Raw genomic sequence first — 16,194 nt, forward strand, 5'->3', positions numbered from 1 at the left:
CATAGTTTAGAATCTAACTCACTTTTTTTGGGCCAATCTTATAGGACAAAGCTATAATGAAGTATACAAGTAGATTTAATTTCTGCCTCTTAAAAATTATTGAGATCTTACATATAATTTCAAAAACCAGCTTCAGTCAGCCAATGAGCACAATCTAGGTACCAGGCACTGAGGATACAGAAGGACAAACCAAGTCTCCTTATGTGACCAAGGTTACAGCACAGCATGTGAAGGGAGCAGGGAAGGGAACAGAAATAATACAAGCTTTTCACGTGACAGTAAGTGCAATATGGAAATTCTGAATAAGAGAAGGCTTCTCAGGTGCTACCTGTCTAGACAAAGTCAAAGGGAACAGATGGCCGGCTACAGTCTGAATGCTAGTGTCCCTGCAAAAGCCATACACTTGACCTAATACTTCATGTGACAGCTAAGAAGCAGGGCCTTTGGGAAGTGCTTAACTCATCACCACTCTACCTTTATTGGGTGGGACTCATGCCTTTATATGAGGTTTAATGAACTATTCTGCCCTTCTTACGTAGTAACCAGGTGTCATGTAAGAGGAAGGAGCCCCCATTGGATGTTGGAGAGCTGGCTCCACCAGGTTAAGGTGCTGAACAGAGGGACTCCTGGCCATTACAGAAGCCACTTGTTTAGGAGATTGGAGCCAGGCCAAGATCCTGATAAATGGACTTTCAACCTCCAGGTGCCTTAATCTTGGCCTTTCCAGCCTCTAAAATGATGAGCAACACACATCTATGGCTTATAAGTTACCCAGGCTAAGGCATTTTAAGCACTGGAACAGGCTGAGACAAACAGGTAATGGTGGCCTGAGTCTGGCCTGCACACAATGAGCTCGTGGAAGAGCAAGGTGAGCAAACCGACTGGAAGAGACAGAAGACGGAGCCAGAGAACAAGGCCCAGGGAAAGCAGATCGCGTGGGACAGTGAGCAGGCAGCGCTTCTGAAAAAACTGTGCACTGCCTGGGAATCGCATGAGGAGCCTGAAAACTCGCCTTTCGGAAACGGGGGGTAGAGATGGAAGTGGCACCTTCTAACAAGCTCGCGGGTAACGCTACTGGTCCCGGGCCCACTGCAAGGGTCAAGGCTGCACATCGCAGCAAAGACTTAGATTTTATTCCAAGATGGGAAACCACAGAAGGGTTGCGAGAAGGTGGTATCAATTTTATACCAGTGTCCTGCAAACTTAGGCTTCTGTACTTCCAATTGGATTGCATAGATTTTTTTCTATTTATGCATCTATACCACAAATTAAGAACTGTAGATTTAAAATATACTGGGTACTTTGCATGCACAAGTCTTTTATCACTACACTTTTTTTCCTCATTCTCCTATTTTTATCCTGGCTAATTGTGCAAATACATTTCCAGACACAGTTCGAGAACTGTTTTACCCAATTTTAACCAAAAAGCTGCTGAGCAGTTGATGGAGACTGTGCTACAGCAATACTTACCTAAAAGACACTGCTGATTGAAGTGTCCAGCTAAGAACAATTTATTCAAGTTTGCTTTACCTTTCAATAGAGTTTTCTAGATTTCTTTAGGGGAAAATTACACATTTTTTGTTAAAACAATTTGCTTTTTGTTTTTGTTGCTGTGGAGGCTCTTCTTCTTCCGTAACAATTTCTAACTGATTGTTGGTGATTTCTAAAAGACACTACTCATAAAACATTAGTGAACTAGAATTCTTAATGTTTCTACTCGTGTCTCACTGAGATTCTGAGGTTCTTGGGTTTTCCCAGGACAAAATAATATATCAAATTGCCTTCCTCTTACCAATTTTTGTACCGCGTGGCGCTCTGATCCAATCACACTGTAATACTAAAGAACAACAGCTCTTCTGTGTCGTTTCCGGACAGGGATGGGATTTCCCATGCTGCCGCCCTCGCCCCTCCCTCCTCATTTTCTCCGTCTTTCTGATCTTCCTCTCAGGCCTCAGCGCTTGCAACTGCGGATGGCACCTCAGACCCCCAAGTACTGCACACAGGACGATATCCGGCTCAATTTCTTTTAGAGAGTATAAAACTTTGTGGGGAAACCAGATAACTCTCTGGTATAAATATTAGTATAATCTGATACATATCTATGAAATTTATGCCTTGAACTAATATATTAAAACAGAAAGTACGGCAGATGATCTAATAACATAATTCTGAAGTAGTTTAAAGTGAAAAATGCGCTGGCCAGATAGCTCAGTGGACTAAAGCGCCTGCTTAGGCAGACGCGAGGACTGGGGTTCAATTCCCTGCATGCTGGGCAGGCCCTGCCCCCAGGGCATGCTGCGACAGGGACTGAGACTGGGCGTGGTAGCGCACACCTATAATCCCAGTGCTCTGGAGGCTGAAAATAGGAGGATCACCACGACTCTGATCTGTGTAGTGAGACCCCGTAGGCCCTGTACTAAATAGATAAAAAATATAAAAGTAAAAATAAAATGACAAATGATTTTAGGACATCTGGTTCAACTGTAAAATAACAGAATATCTGATTTCTGTATACTTATTAATATTGGGTTTACTGCTCATATATTTATAATAGAAGGAAATGCTAAATTTCAAGTAGAGGTATGAAAATAAAAATGTAATCTTTTCCCCATTCAACATCATAGAATCCTCAAATCTGTTAAGTTGGGGAGTGCATGGAAAACAGGTTAAAAAGTAAGCTTGTGCTAAAAAAAAACAAAAACAAAAACAAACAAACAAAAAAAAAAAACAACTGTGCTATGTTCAGATCTAAAATGGCTCCGAAGCCGTACGTGCCTGGAAGGTGACTGATCGGGAGGGAGACACGGCTGACTTGCCAGCAAGAGCAGAGGCCTGGGCAGAAGGGCAGCTGGCACGGGGCACGCCCTGGCATGGCACCTCTCCCTTCCCCCTTCCCTTTGCTTTCTGGCTGCCACCACCTGAGCAGCTCGCCTCCACTGGATCCCTCTACGATGCCACTTCCACCCTAGACCAGCCAACCTGGGCCTGCAGGTATGAGCCAAGATAAACCTCTGCTCCCTGACGGTGAGGGTGTCAGGTACTGGGTCTCAGGGACAAGGAGTGCGTAAGCCTAGAGACGGCAGGCAGGACAAGATGAAGTCATGAGAAGATCATTTGGCAGATGGCATGAGCATAGGTACACTTTCAAAAGGAGTCACTTCTTTCTTTCTTTTTTGAGGGGGATAAAAATGTATTCAGTGGGGCAAGAGAGATGAAAGATACGTGTAATCGCATTTGTGGATGAATGAATAAGAACTGAAAACAGCTAGAAAAAATAAAAGCACTGAAACGAGAAAAGGTAACTGTACTGACTCAGTTGGTCAGTAAGCCAACACCTGTTTATCTTAATTCTCTGTTAGACTACCCAGCCTCCCCCCTCACTCCGCAGGCCTGCCGGCTTCCACCAGAGCCAGTGGGAAGTACCATCTGGGATTAAAGCAAGGAAAGAAAAGGGTCTCTGCTTGGGAGTGAAGGTCAAGGGGAGCAGGAGGTCCATTTGTGCTGTGCTTCTCCGTCCCTCTCTACCCTTCTGTAGTACCTCTCTACTCTTGAGACACCTAGAGGCCTAATGCCGCATTTGGCACTCTACTCCTTCCACTACCTACCTTTTCTACTTGTGGGGGTTTGGGGGTTAGCTCAGTTGTTTAAGGCCCTGCTTGGGCAAACCTAGTAAGGTATAAGGGACTGTGGTTCGATCCCCAGCTCCTCAGTGCCTTACCAGACCCGCCCTTAAGGCAGCCTAAGCCAGCAAAAACAACAACAAAAAACCTTCTCTTTTACCTAAAATCAAAATTCCAAAACAAAGATCAGTGAAAGTGTTAATATACATAAATGGCTAAAGTAATTACTCCTCTAAGTCTGAAGCATTTCTTGAGGTGCTGAGCTTATATCTTATTAAATAACTACTTCAATAAAAAAATTGAGGAAATTTTGGTAAATATAAAGTTTTAGTGTACTCCTTGTCCTTGGACTGTTTTTTTGTATTTTATGTATTTGGCACAGGGTCTCCCTATGCAGCTTGGGCTTGTAGTGATCCTGTTTCAGCCTCCCCAGAGCTGGGATTACAGGTGAGTGCCACCACTCCCATTCTTGGTGACCAGCTCAGCACTCTCGGGGGGACATGGGGTGCAGCATGGCATGCAGTACTAGCAATCGAACCCAGGTCCTTGTGCTTGCCAGGCAGGTGCTTAGACCGCTGAGTTATCTCCATGGCCTTTGAACCGGCTTTCTTAGGCCTGCACTTCTCCTCTGTGTGTAGTAATGTACTCAAAAAACACACACTTGCATCCACATGCAGGGAAGATAGAAGGCTGGGACCTGGAACCAGCCTATCCCGTTGCCCACTATTGGGAGAACTCCTTAGCCCACTGGATTTGGTAAGCAAAGGGCTGCCCACGAAGCAAAGATTTGGCAATTAATACATTGGTGCTGAGAAACAACATTACTACAATAATTAACTTTTATTTTAGCTTCCAATTCTATCTTTTAAAAAGAAAATACAAGTTGAATAACGGGCTATCACACATTGAGAAGAATGAGAATGTTACACATTGTGGGTTTATGAATGAAAATTATCACAAGACTTTGGTCACAGAAATCCAGGTGGACTGTCCTACGTGCAGTGGGCTCATACAGTCCAGGGCGCAAGCTACTACAATGCACATACAAGCTGGGCACACATTCGCTAGCAACGCAGGAGATAAACACTTAAGATCTGCTTTGAGGGCTGCTTGGGCAGGCGCGGTGGCCCGCGGCACACCTGCCACACTCGCCTCTGGCTCCTGGCTGCCGCTCAGAAGCGCCACGGCGCTGTCTCTGCCTGCCCTGTCTAGGCACCTTCACAGCACGGATTGGGCTGGAAGCTAAGCCCAGCTGCCAACCTGGTGCACGCTTCCCAGCCAACCAGGCCAACGGTACGACCTCCTATCTCAACCAGATTCACAAAATTAATACCATTTACATAACTGCCTACACTATGAAGACAGTCTCAATGCAGAGAAACTTCCCAATTTATGGGATAATTTATGCTTTGATTTCCAAGCATGAGCCGCCTCTTGTTCACGAGCACCTCAGAGGTCATCTTATTAGTGCAAACTGGAAGTCACTGAGAAGAAAGAACACCAAGAACTACAGGATTTAATGAGGAAATAAGAAATGTGGTGAATGGATGCATTAGGGGTTGGGTACTTGTGTTACAAGAATTACAATAGCTGCTACCAGTTTCCATCCTCAAGAATGCAAAGTATTTTCTGTAGCTCAAATATCCCTGGGCCAAGTTACTCTTCCCCTCCTCCACACACATAGGACAGGGAAAAGGAGTTAATTTTTATTTCCAAAACTTAACCCTTTTGCCAGTGCTGGTGCGGAGTTTTTGGAAGATGTTCTCTGAAACAGTAAACTGGTAGAGCACAGTGGGAGCCGTGGAGCAGCTGTAAGCGCTTGCTTGACTTCCAGCTCCCCCAGAGCACTAGAAAGCCCACAAAGGGAGCCAGCGGGGGTTAAGGACACGTGCAGAGCTCCCAGAGGAGTACTCTGTTGAAGGAGTCCAACACGCAGAAAACAAGCAAAGAAATCAGTTCAGTTTGAAAACTACACAGTCCTATTCTTACACGAAAAGTGAGTTTGAGGTCAGCCTGGGCTACATATATGAGTTCAAGGCCAGCCTGCACTACGTAGCAAGACTCCGTCTCACCAACCACCCTGCTCTGCATATGTGTCTGTGTCTGTGTGTATAATAAATGATGAGTCCTACATGATGAATGAATATATGAATAACCCTAGAAAAGTATAACCAAGAGGTCAGAAAATACAAATGTTTAATATTACAAAAACAATATTCAGTGAAATGAAAGGGATTCCTCAAATGCAACATTTCTGCATAAATCTTAACGCCAAAAGATGAAGAATCAAAAGTGGCTGAAGGTACCAAAAAAAATTAAAAACTTTGTTCAAGATTTTATACTGTTTACATATTACAGACAAGATTTATACGTAAGGTTTCAAAATATACAGTGAATATTTAAATTTTAAAAGTTTGGGCTGGGGAAAAGAGTTCAGTCGCATAAGTGCCTCCCTGGCAAGCTCAAAGTTCTAAGTTCAATCCCCAGTACTACCAAAAAAATAAATAAATAAAAGTTTATTACAGTAAAAGACACACTGCCTTAATCCTCCTCAACATATTCTTCTGTGGCTTCAAACATGTTTACCTCATCATTTTTGCCACTTTCTGAAACAGTTCTGGGACTCTTTTTGTCATGATGTGTGATTACAAATACGGTAAACAAAGCTGAGAAATGCCATTCATCAGAAAGGTGGGTTCGTGAAAACGTTACACAGGGCCTCGCCCACCAGACCAGGCACCATGAGCCTTCTGGCTCTTCCTCGGGTCAGCTGATCACGAGAGGCAAATGTCTGAGGTGACGCAGGGTGGTGGGCGGCCTCCTAGAACTGCTTCAGAAAGCGGCAAGAACAATGGGATGGGGCCAGGGACTTAGCTCTGAGGTGCAGCACCTGCCAGGCAAGGAGGAGGTCCTGAGTTCGACTGCTGGTATTAAAAAAAAGAAAGAAAGAAAAAGGAAAGAAAAGGATGGGAGAAGTGTGTTTGAAGGGAGCGAGAGTATTTTGAGGGCAATTAATGAGAATGTGTTGAATGCAGTAATTTTTAAAATTTAAGCCTTCACTGTACATGTTAAATCACCCCATGTAAAAGCCTTAAATTTAACAAAACATAACTGTATAGTATGTTCAAATTATAAAGTACACATTGGGTAGGTTTTAGTCCATGCTAACACATTTTCTAATATTGAAGCACTTTTTTTTTTTTGGCGGAACCGGGGATTGAACTCAGACCCTCGCACTTGCTAGGGAAGTGCTTATTCCACTGAGTCATCTCCCCGGCCCTGAAGCACATTGTTAATTCAATACACTACATAAATTATTTAAAGGCTCTTTCTTATGTCGGATCTAGAATAGAGTACGTGAGATATCAACAATGTCTAGATTTTTGGTTTGAGTATCTGAGCAGGTAGTAACATTTACAGAACTTAGGAACAGATTTGGGGGAAAAACTCTGTATTTGATAATTTTAGCTTCAGATACCAAAAGCTATCCCAGCGAAGCTGAGCACAAGACAACAGTGCAAAAAAACCAGTCAGGACTGGAGACAGTACTACTTAGGGCCTAGATGGGATTTTAAAATATTGGATGGAATCATTTAGAAAGAGCACATTTAAGAGATTCTAGGGACACAATTTCGGCAACCTGAGGATAGAAAGGTGTTACCTAGATTTGTGGCTATCATATTTTCATGCGGTATATATTTCCCATATTTAATCACTTCTTAACAAAACTGCCTACTAGTCTCTGAGTTTAGTATCAGTTTCACTGCTATTTGTGGGTCTGTACATTACATGAACTTCTTTTGGAGAAGAGTTCAAATGGCATGCTACAAAGACGCCTTCAAGGAACTGGCAAGACAGGCACAAGTGCCTTGACCCTTTAACAGTTCTGAGAAGAGCTTGCTGTTCCAAAGCGAACAAACTTTCTCTTACTTCTACCCATATTTTATAGACATTGCAAGATGACTGCTGTAAAAAGAACGGGCCTCAAAATTTATACTATTGACAGAAGAATAGAATCACTAGGTGGAATAAACGTGATAAAATTTCTACCTTATTAGATTTAGGCTAATTGACTGTATGTTTATTTCAAAAAGAGACCATATCTTAAATACTGCAAATATACAGTTAAAGACATTTCCCAAAGATATTCAGGAATTTGATAATTTAAAAGAATGTACTTATAACATGCCAATTTATTTTCAAATGTCTTACAATTCTTATATTTTCAGGAAATACACACACACACACACACACACACACATAAGCAGAAGATGTAAGTGTTAAAAAAAAAAGGGCATTTGCATTCATTTTATGTATTTAGGACAGAGTCTACAGGGTCTCACTACACAGATGGGACTCATAGTGATCCTCCTGCTTTCAGCCTTCCAAGCGCTGGGATTATAGGCGTACACCACCACACTCAGTTTCAGTAGCTGTCTCAGCATGACCCGGGGTGGGGCAGGGCAGGGGTGGGGAGGGGCTGGCACGGCACATCTGGGATCAAACCCCAGGCTCTGAGCCTGCCTAAGCATGTGCTTTAGTCCACTGAGCTATCTGGCCGGCTCACTTGCATTCTAAAAAAGGAAATATGAAAGCAGAAATCCCATGAAAGTCAGTAATAAACCCTAAAAGGTCACCATTAATATGCTTTTATGATTCTAGCCAATGCAGTACGACAAGAAAAGGTAGAACTGAGACAAAGAAACAGTCCTGATACTATTGAATATCATTATATACTGTGAAGATCAACAAACTTAACTAAAAATCTGTTGGGACTAAGTTGTATAATTTATTTAACGATAGATAAGAATTTAATAAGGTAGGCAAATGGTTCCATAAAAGTAATTGTTTAGTATCAGCCAGAGTATACTTAGAGTATAAAGTACAATACTGGTTCAGTATCCCTTATCTGAAATACCTGCGACCATAATTGTTTTGAATTTTGGATGTTTTAAAATTTTGGAATATACCTTGGTTATGGGACCAAGTCTGAACCCTCAGTTCATTTGTGTCATATATATCTTATATAAGACACATAGCCTAAAAGTAATTTTATATAAAATTCTTAAAAATTTTGAGCATGAAACAAATTAGCGCAATCTTTCATGTGTGACCTGGTGAGGTGGTGCACACCTATAATTTCAGCACTCCGGGGCCGAGCTTGAGGCCAGCCTGCACTACACAATGAGCTCAAGGCCAGCCTGCACAATATAGTGAGACCTGCTCTCAAAACAACAAAAGCACAAAGTAAAATGAAACATTTCTTCTTTTTTTATTGTTGCTGTTATATATTCAGAACAGGGTCTACAGGGTCTCACTACACAGATGGGACTCACAGTGATCCTCCTGTTTCCAGCCGACCAAGCGCTGGGATTACAGGCACTCCTCACTATGCCCAGTCTCTGTCAAGGTCTCAGCGCACCCACAGGGGCACGGCAAGGCACACAGGGGATCAAACCCCGCCTGCTGGGCTCTGCCTAAGCAGGCGCTTTAGTCCGCTGACCTATCTAGCCGACCCTAAAACATTTCTTAAAAAAAAACTCATTTTCCATTTGTGGTAACATGTTGGTACTCGGCAAGTTTTGGATTTTGCAGCATTCCAGATTTCAGATTAGGAAAGCCCAACTGGTAATATAATAATGGGAAATTGCTCGTAATAAACAATAATAGCTAGGAATGTCAACACTTCAATATGCATCATCTGTCAGTACCACCATCGTGCTATTACGCAATATCATGATAATACATGTTATTCTCATCTTATTTATTTTTGGTGGGCTCAGCCCATCCTGAGGGTGGGGCTGGCGTGGCATGTGGTGCCGGGGACCAAACCACCATCCGCACTGTCCCCTGTGCCTGCCTAGGCTTGCTTAAGCAGGCGCGTTAGACCACTGAACTATCTCGCTGGTCCATTAAGGCAAGGAAACTGGAGCCTACGGGAATTAATCAGAAACTTACCCCAAATCACACACACAGACAGTGTGCCAGAAAGGGAAGGCAAATGTACTCCACCAGGCTCCACAAATGAACTAATTAACACCAAAGGTTCTGGGAGAAGGCAGGGAAAGGGGCATTCGCACGGCTGACAGAAAGGCACACGCATGCCCTGGGGGGCATCTCAAGGGCCGCGCCCCACAGTGTATGAAGAATGCGCTTATCGCTGTTCACGCCGCTCTCTACACAGACCCTTTATCGTACCCGTGTATTCGAATAATACGAAAAAGTGGCGACAACCTATATATTCAGAAATTAATCTGGTTCTTCAGCCTTTCCAAATCACGACCATATAACTGCTCATAATAGTCATAATGATCCCTTTACATATTTGTAGGATCAGCTGTAATGTTTCTCTTTTTTTAATCTGATTTTATTTGGGTCTTTTGTAGTATCAGTTGTAGTGTTTCTTTTTTCATCTCTAATTTTACTAGTTTTACTTGGATGTTCTCTCTACTTTTCTTGATTTGGCTACAAAATAAATACTAAAGGTATAAATTAATTAGAGTGCTTGAATATGCTGAATGTCATGCAGTCAATGAATTAACCTCTTAAAAATACCTAAGGACATAGGAAATCTCTTCTTTAAAAAATTACAATGTTTATTTTTTTTAAAAGGATGTTTTTATATTAAGAGATTTTAAAAAAATGAAAAGGATACCAATATTTCAAGTATTTCTAGTTGAGAATTACAGATATTTTCACTATCATTTTACATTTTTGCTGCATTTTACAATGGACAAAACTTAAAAATATTAAACTGACGTAGTCAAACTAGAAATATATTTAGAAAACACTTCGCCTATATAAAACTATTTTCTCCTATGCACAATATTATCAATTTTATTTTAACAAAATTTATGTCTATGATTCTTTGTGACCTAAGGCAATTTTCTATCTTAGCAAAAACAGAAATAATGTACTTTACCTAAAATAGATCATTTATTGTTCATTTTAAGTCTTAGATCTACAGTAGTCCCCACTATTTTGTGGTTCAACATCTGTGGATTGTTCCATGGGCTTTGAAAAAATCTTAATCTAAATCTTCTAACACAGTTTTTGCTATATTGTGGGATTTTGCAGTACCATACAGTAGACACATGTTGTTAAAATCACGCAGATTTAAGAGTTTAGAAAATGGTTAAGAATATCAGAAGTGTTGTGAGAAGTGTGGGAAAGGTTCCTAAGAGTGTGGGAAGGGTTTATAAAGCCTTAAAATATATATAAATAAACATAATGTCGCTACTTCACAGATTTTCACTTATCGCAGGGGTGTCTCGACCGTAACCTCCGCACTAAGTGAGGGACCACTGTACACAAGTCATTTATGTTATAGCAAAATTCCACCAAGTATTTAATACACAATAAGACCAATTCAATAATGGCACCGTCAAAGAAAACAATGACGTAACTTATTTTAAACAGCGTACGTCAACAACAAGGAGACAGCCTCAATCATATGGGGAAACTGTTCCTTAAATAACAAAAATAAAAAACAAGTAAAAGCCAAGATTTGAAACAGACTAAGAATAAAATTAAACCTACACAATTTTGAATAGGAAATGAGTACAGATGACTAAGAACAAAGAGCAAAAGCTAATTATAGCTTCACCCTAAAAGACAAAGATTTGAAAGCCCTCTGAAAAATCTAGCATATAAATTGACATATTGATAACAATAAAAGATACTTTGATTTTATACAAGTTTCATATTTGGCAATTCCAATTACTCCAAATGCCACTAACAGTCAGGGAATAAGAGCAAGATGAAACAAATAAGTAACATCTCTTCAGTCCAATCAAGGGGTGCTGCCGGATCATTTTTCCATCCTGTTACTGCTGAGACAGGGTCTGCGCAGTTCGGCCGGCCTTGAGCTCACTGTGCATCCCAGGCTGGTCTGTCTGCCTCAGCCTCTCACTGGGCCTGCAGGCGTGTGATGCTACGCCTGGCTTAGATCACTTCATAACACTGAATGTCTCCCTGTCAGGTACTACTTTTAAATTCATTAGTTTGAATTAATAAAAACAGCTCTGGAAAGTAATGTTTAAAGGATGTGAAAGTGCCTCCTGTCACAGCCAGAAAATGGCAGGGCTAGGGTTCAAATCCAGGCCTTGCTCATGCCAGAGGCCTTATGTATTTTCTTTATAAAATTCAAACATTCAGGCCTTCAACTGCTCTTTATTTTGGATAAAACGTTAGCTTGTTGTCACGCAGCTTCAGGTGACCCCAGATGTCACGGGCAAACTGAAGCCGGTGATATCAAGAAAGAACTCCTGACATCGAAGAGAGAAGAACTCAAATCACAGATATGAGTTAATATAAATAATTGATTCCTAATCTGGGGGTGATGATGATGCCTGCAACCCCAGCACTCTAGGAGGCTGAGGCAGGAGGGTCACAAGTTCAAGCCCGGCCTGCACAATTTAGTGATTAGCAAGATCCTGTTTCCAAATAAAAAGGTCTAATAATGTAGCTCTGGACCAGGTCACCAGCTTCAGCACTCAGGGGCGCCCACGCACACTCACGCGCGCACACACATACACACACACACATGCACGCACACACACACACACACATGCACGCACACACAGCTGAATCCTGCTACCCTTCATTATCTCAAACAACAAAACAGTGTAACAAGTACTGCTGTTTAGGATAAATCAGAAATCTCAGTAACCTGAGCCTCTACGAGTCAGTCATTCTCTATTTTTATAATGATCTATACGCAAAGGAGTAATTAAGGTTAATTGTATTAAAAGGCAAACATGGGGCTGGAGAGACAGCACTGCGGCATAGTGCGCACCTGGCAAGCGCAAGGTCCTGAGTTCCATTTTTAGTACCAAAAAAAAAAAAAAAAAAGCACATGCATACTACCTCTCAAGAAATCACGTGGTTCACTGTACACTAATTTTTCAATTTGGGTGTGTTTTTGTATCTCTTACACATCTTATTTTTGTTCTTCATAACCACCACTAGCAGAGTTCATTAAAGTATGCATGGCTTTTTCAATATTAAAACATACACAAATTAAAACACATTAATATACATGAAATATCACCTACTATGTGTCAAAAATGATGTGGAACATACAATCTTTGTCTTTAGGGAGCCTAAAGATTACTAACTAAATAAAAAAGCACAGGACAAGTAGGAGGTACAGCAACATTTTCTAACACTGGTTAACACTTATGACAAATCAACATACTTGGTAGGAGTTTATTTTTAAAATACAAGTAAAGCAGAGACACAAAAAATGGAGAAGAAACAGCTAGCATCTAGTCTGCAAGTACCACGGAGAAAAATATACAGTGCCGTACTGTGCTTTGAAAACACAGGGGATTGAGCAATTAATTTTGCTTTGGAGTTAGGAAATGCTTGTGATTTGTATTTACTTAAAATGTATATATAAGTTCTGTAAAGTATAACAACATGAATAAAAAGTAGTTTGGAGAACATTAAAACATTTACCTCAATTATTTCTGGGTAGGATTTCACACAGCTTTACTTTTCTCTACACTTTACTTAATGTACATCCTTCAATTCAAAATATAAGTAGATGGATCAGAATTAAAATTAGATATTAAGGCTCATGTAACAAATTGTCAGATTTTAAAATTTAATAGAGTTCAAACATGGGATGAAGGCACTCTCTTTGCTAATGGGTACACAATTAATACAACCTTTTTTACATTTTTGGGTCAAAAACCTTCTTAACTATCGAAAACCTTAAAGCTTATTGTCTTTGGTCCATAACTTCTAGGAATCCATCCCTAAAACACCAACAGAAAGAAAAAAACATTGCTGAAATGTTCAATGAGAGCATTATGAATATTAAAATACTAGGCAGAAAACAATGTCAAACAAAGACAGGATGGTTAGACAAAACATCACAATCTTAGGGAAAAAATGTCTGAAATACTTTTAATACCCTAAAAAATATTTAGTGGACATTACTTGAGAACAGAGAGGTGGAATTCAAACCTCTACCAACGATACGATTCCCACCTCCCACCGTACAAACAAAAACGGTGCATCCTGTTTAAAAGCAAACTCCCAAGAAAGATAATTCTATTATGCTGTTTGAAGCTCACAGGAGATGAGTGTATTAGCTTTTATTAGGCTACAGAGGCCTTAATATTTGTTTGAACAGGGACTTAGCCTCTGCCACTGTCATGTGGGTCAGTGTTGCAGGCCTACGAGGCCGCATTAGCGCTTACAACTCAAGAAGCTATTTTAGAAACTTCAAATTTCAGATTTCAGATCAAGTCTCAGAACCTCAATGTTAGGTCTAAATTTTAAATTCTGACCTAATACATTTTTATTATTCAATGACTATTTAATATTATTTTTCCTGATACAAAACAGAGACTCTACTGTTTTTGTTCATGTTGTTATACTTTACAGAACGTATACATACATTTTAAGTAAAGGCAAGTCACAAACCAAGACTCTACTGTTCTCTTCATTACAGCGACCACGTGCCAAATGCCTGGACACTGATCCACGGTGCCCTTCTCCGCTGCTGCCACTCTGTGCTGTGCAAACGCCCTGCCGCTTGGCCACCACTCCCACGTGCCCACTGGAATCTGACCTTTGAGGCCTTCCCCAGTGTCTGTGTTTCACCTCTCTTCACTTAGGCCCGCAGAGCTTTCTGCCTGCCCTTATGCTGTATGTTTAGAGCCTATGCTCTCAGAAGTGAGGGACTGAACCCGGCACATGGATCAACACTAAATAACTACAGCTTTTGCCAATGGAAAAGAACTATACCACTTTCCAATGATCATTACTGGCAGATGAAGTTCATAATCTTAATTCTAAAACTGAAACATTAAAAAATTTCCTATCTACCATCTCTTTTTTTTAAAAAAAAATGGCTATTAAATGGCTATTTGTGACTCAAAGTAAAATTCTATAAATAAAAATACTAAAATATTTTGAATTATGGATTCCAAGTCTATATAGGAAAATAAATGAAAAATACTAAATGAGTATAAAATGACAGCAGCACTTTTCCATGTGTTATAGCTAAAATAAATGTAGAAACTATTGGACCAGAGAGATAACTCAGTAGAGTAAGTGCTTCCCTGGCAAGTGCAAGGCCCTGTTCAATTCCCAGTTCCGAAAAAAAAAAAAAAGAAGAAGAAAAGAAAAGAAACTATCATGGTCGGCTACAATGAAGGCAAGGTACACTAAGAGTAGAATGAGAACAATATTTTAATAATAATTTCTACTAACCACTTGGGGTCCAATTTGGAAATGTAGTCTATTAAAAATAGCTACAGAGAAGCCTGCAATATAAAATAGGATATTTTTATTATTCTAGTAATTAAAACAAAAATTGAATAAAAGGAAATGACTAATAAACCTATCAGCATACAAACATTCCAACTGTCTGTTTCCTATCCTTTAACATTTTTCCATTACACTAGAGTAGCTCCACTGGACTTTCATTATTAAATAAGGGGTTAAAAATGCTGATCTCTTCATTGTTTTATTTACAAGATTATTGTGGGTTAAGAGTAGAGAGTGTGCATACTGCCTGGGGTTCAATATGCATACACTCCCCCAAAAGTTTTCATTTTGGTGATAATGTTGGTTTTATAATGAACAGATGCGAAAAGTAAAATTGTGACTTACTCTCAAAGTAAAATTCTTTGAATAAAAATACTAAAATATTTTGAATCATGGATTCCAAGTCTACAGACCATTCTACGTTGTGACAGTACCTTTGGGTCGTGCATAGATCCAGGTAACACAAAACGAGCACACAGGTTGGGAGAAACCAAGGGGAGAAAGGCCAAAGGCTCAATCAGGCGTCTTCCTGGGCTCGTCAGGGTAAGATTAATTTTGTAAGTCTTTAGAATGACGCTATCTACATATTCAAATACCAGAGGATGATAAAATTAAGAAGTTGCTACCAAAATTAATTGTATATGCAAAAGATTAAAAAGTAAACGAAAGCCACACTCTGTACGTGTGACTTCTTATGGCTCTTTTAAGAAAGCTTAAAACATGTGTTTGAGGAATGGCTTCTGGTTTCTATTCATATAGCGTGAGAAAATTAAAATGCAATGAGGAAAATATAAACGAAGAACAGAACAACCTCCCCAAATTACTAAATACATAGTCCTGAGGCCCAAGTTTCACTGCATGTTTTCTAAGATGTAAAAAGAAAGAAATCAGTGAAGTGCCCGATGGGCCTGGCCATACTACACCACAACCTTGCAACCAATAGGAAAACTTTCCCTAAATCTGGATTCGTGTTTCCCATCTCGATCACAAAACTCAAAGAGCCCAAACAGCAGTGTTCGCCGACACCCAAATGCCTAGAAACCCGGTCTGAATAATCAGTACTAGGAAGCAAATGTTTTTAAAGACGCCAAAGGGTAAAAGATAAAACAGTTGAGGACAGAAAAGCGGGATTCCTTCTCCGAGTCGTATTTGTAACGCCTCTTCGTAGGGAGTTCGAAATGTGGAGCAGCCCGGACTGCAGGAGCAGACTGGAAGGGGGTCGGGCGGCGGGGTCGTTAGGACCGGGCCGGGCGGCGGGCCGGGGCGGCGGCTGCGGGCGGGCGGGCCG

The 16,194-nt window shown here is 40.6% G+C and overlaps 1 protein-coding gene across 2 annotated transcripts in view; it reads right to left on the reverse strand.

The window, feature by feature from the left end:
• The window catches only part of Zc3h12c (zinc finger CCCH-type containing 12C), a 69,741-nt gene that overhangs the window by 52,462 nt on the left and 1,085 nt on the right, over positions 1–16,194 (reverse strand). Inside the window, exon 1 of one of the 2 annotated variants that reach the window (XM_023709513.1) lies at positions 13,083–13,132. The exons of the other annotated variant lie outside the window; for it this stretch is intronic. The gene's annotated coding sequence lies outside the window, so the exon portion shown is untranslated. Of the gene's footprint in view, positions 1–13,082; positions 13,133–16,194 lie in introns of those variants that run through there. 2 annotated transcript variants of the gene reach the window in all.

The sequence above is a fragment of the Octodon degus genome, unplaced genomic scaffold (assembly GCF_000260255.1).
Source record: "Octodon degus isolate 3935 unplaced genomic scaffold, OctDeg1.0 scaffold00012, whole genome shotgun sequence".
NCBI lineage: Eukaryota > Metazoa > Chordata > Mammalia > Rodentia > Octodontidae > Octodon > Octodon degus.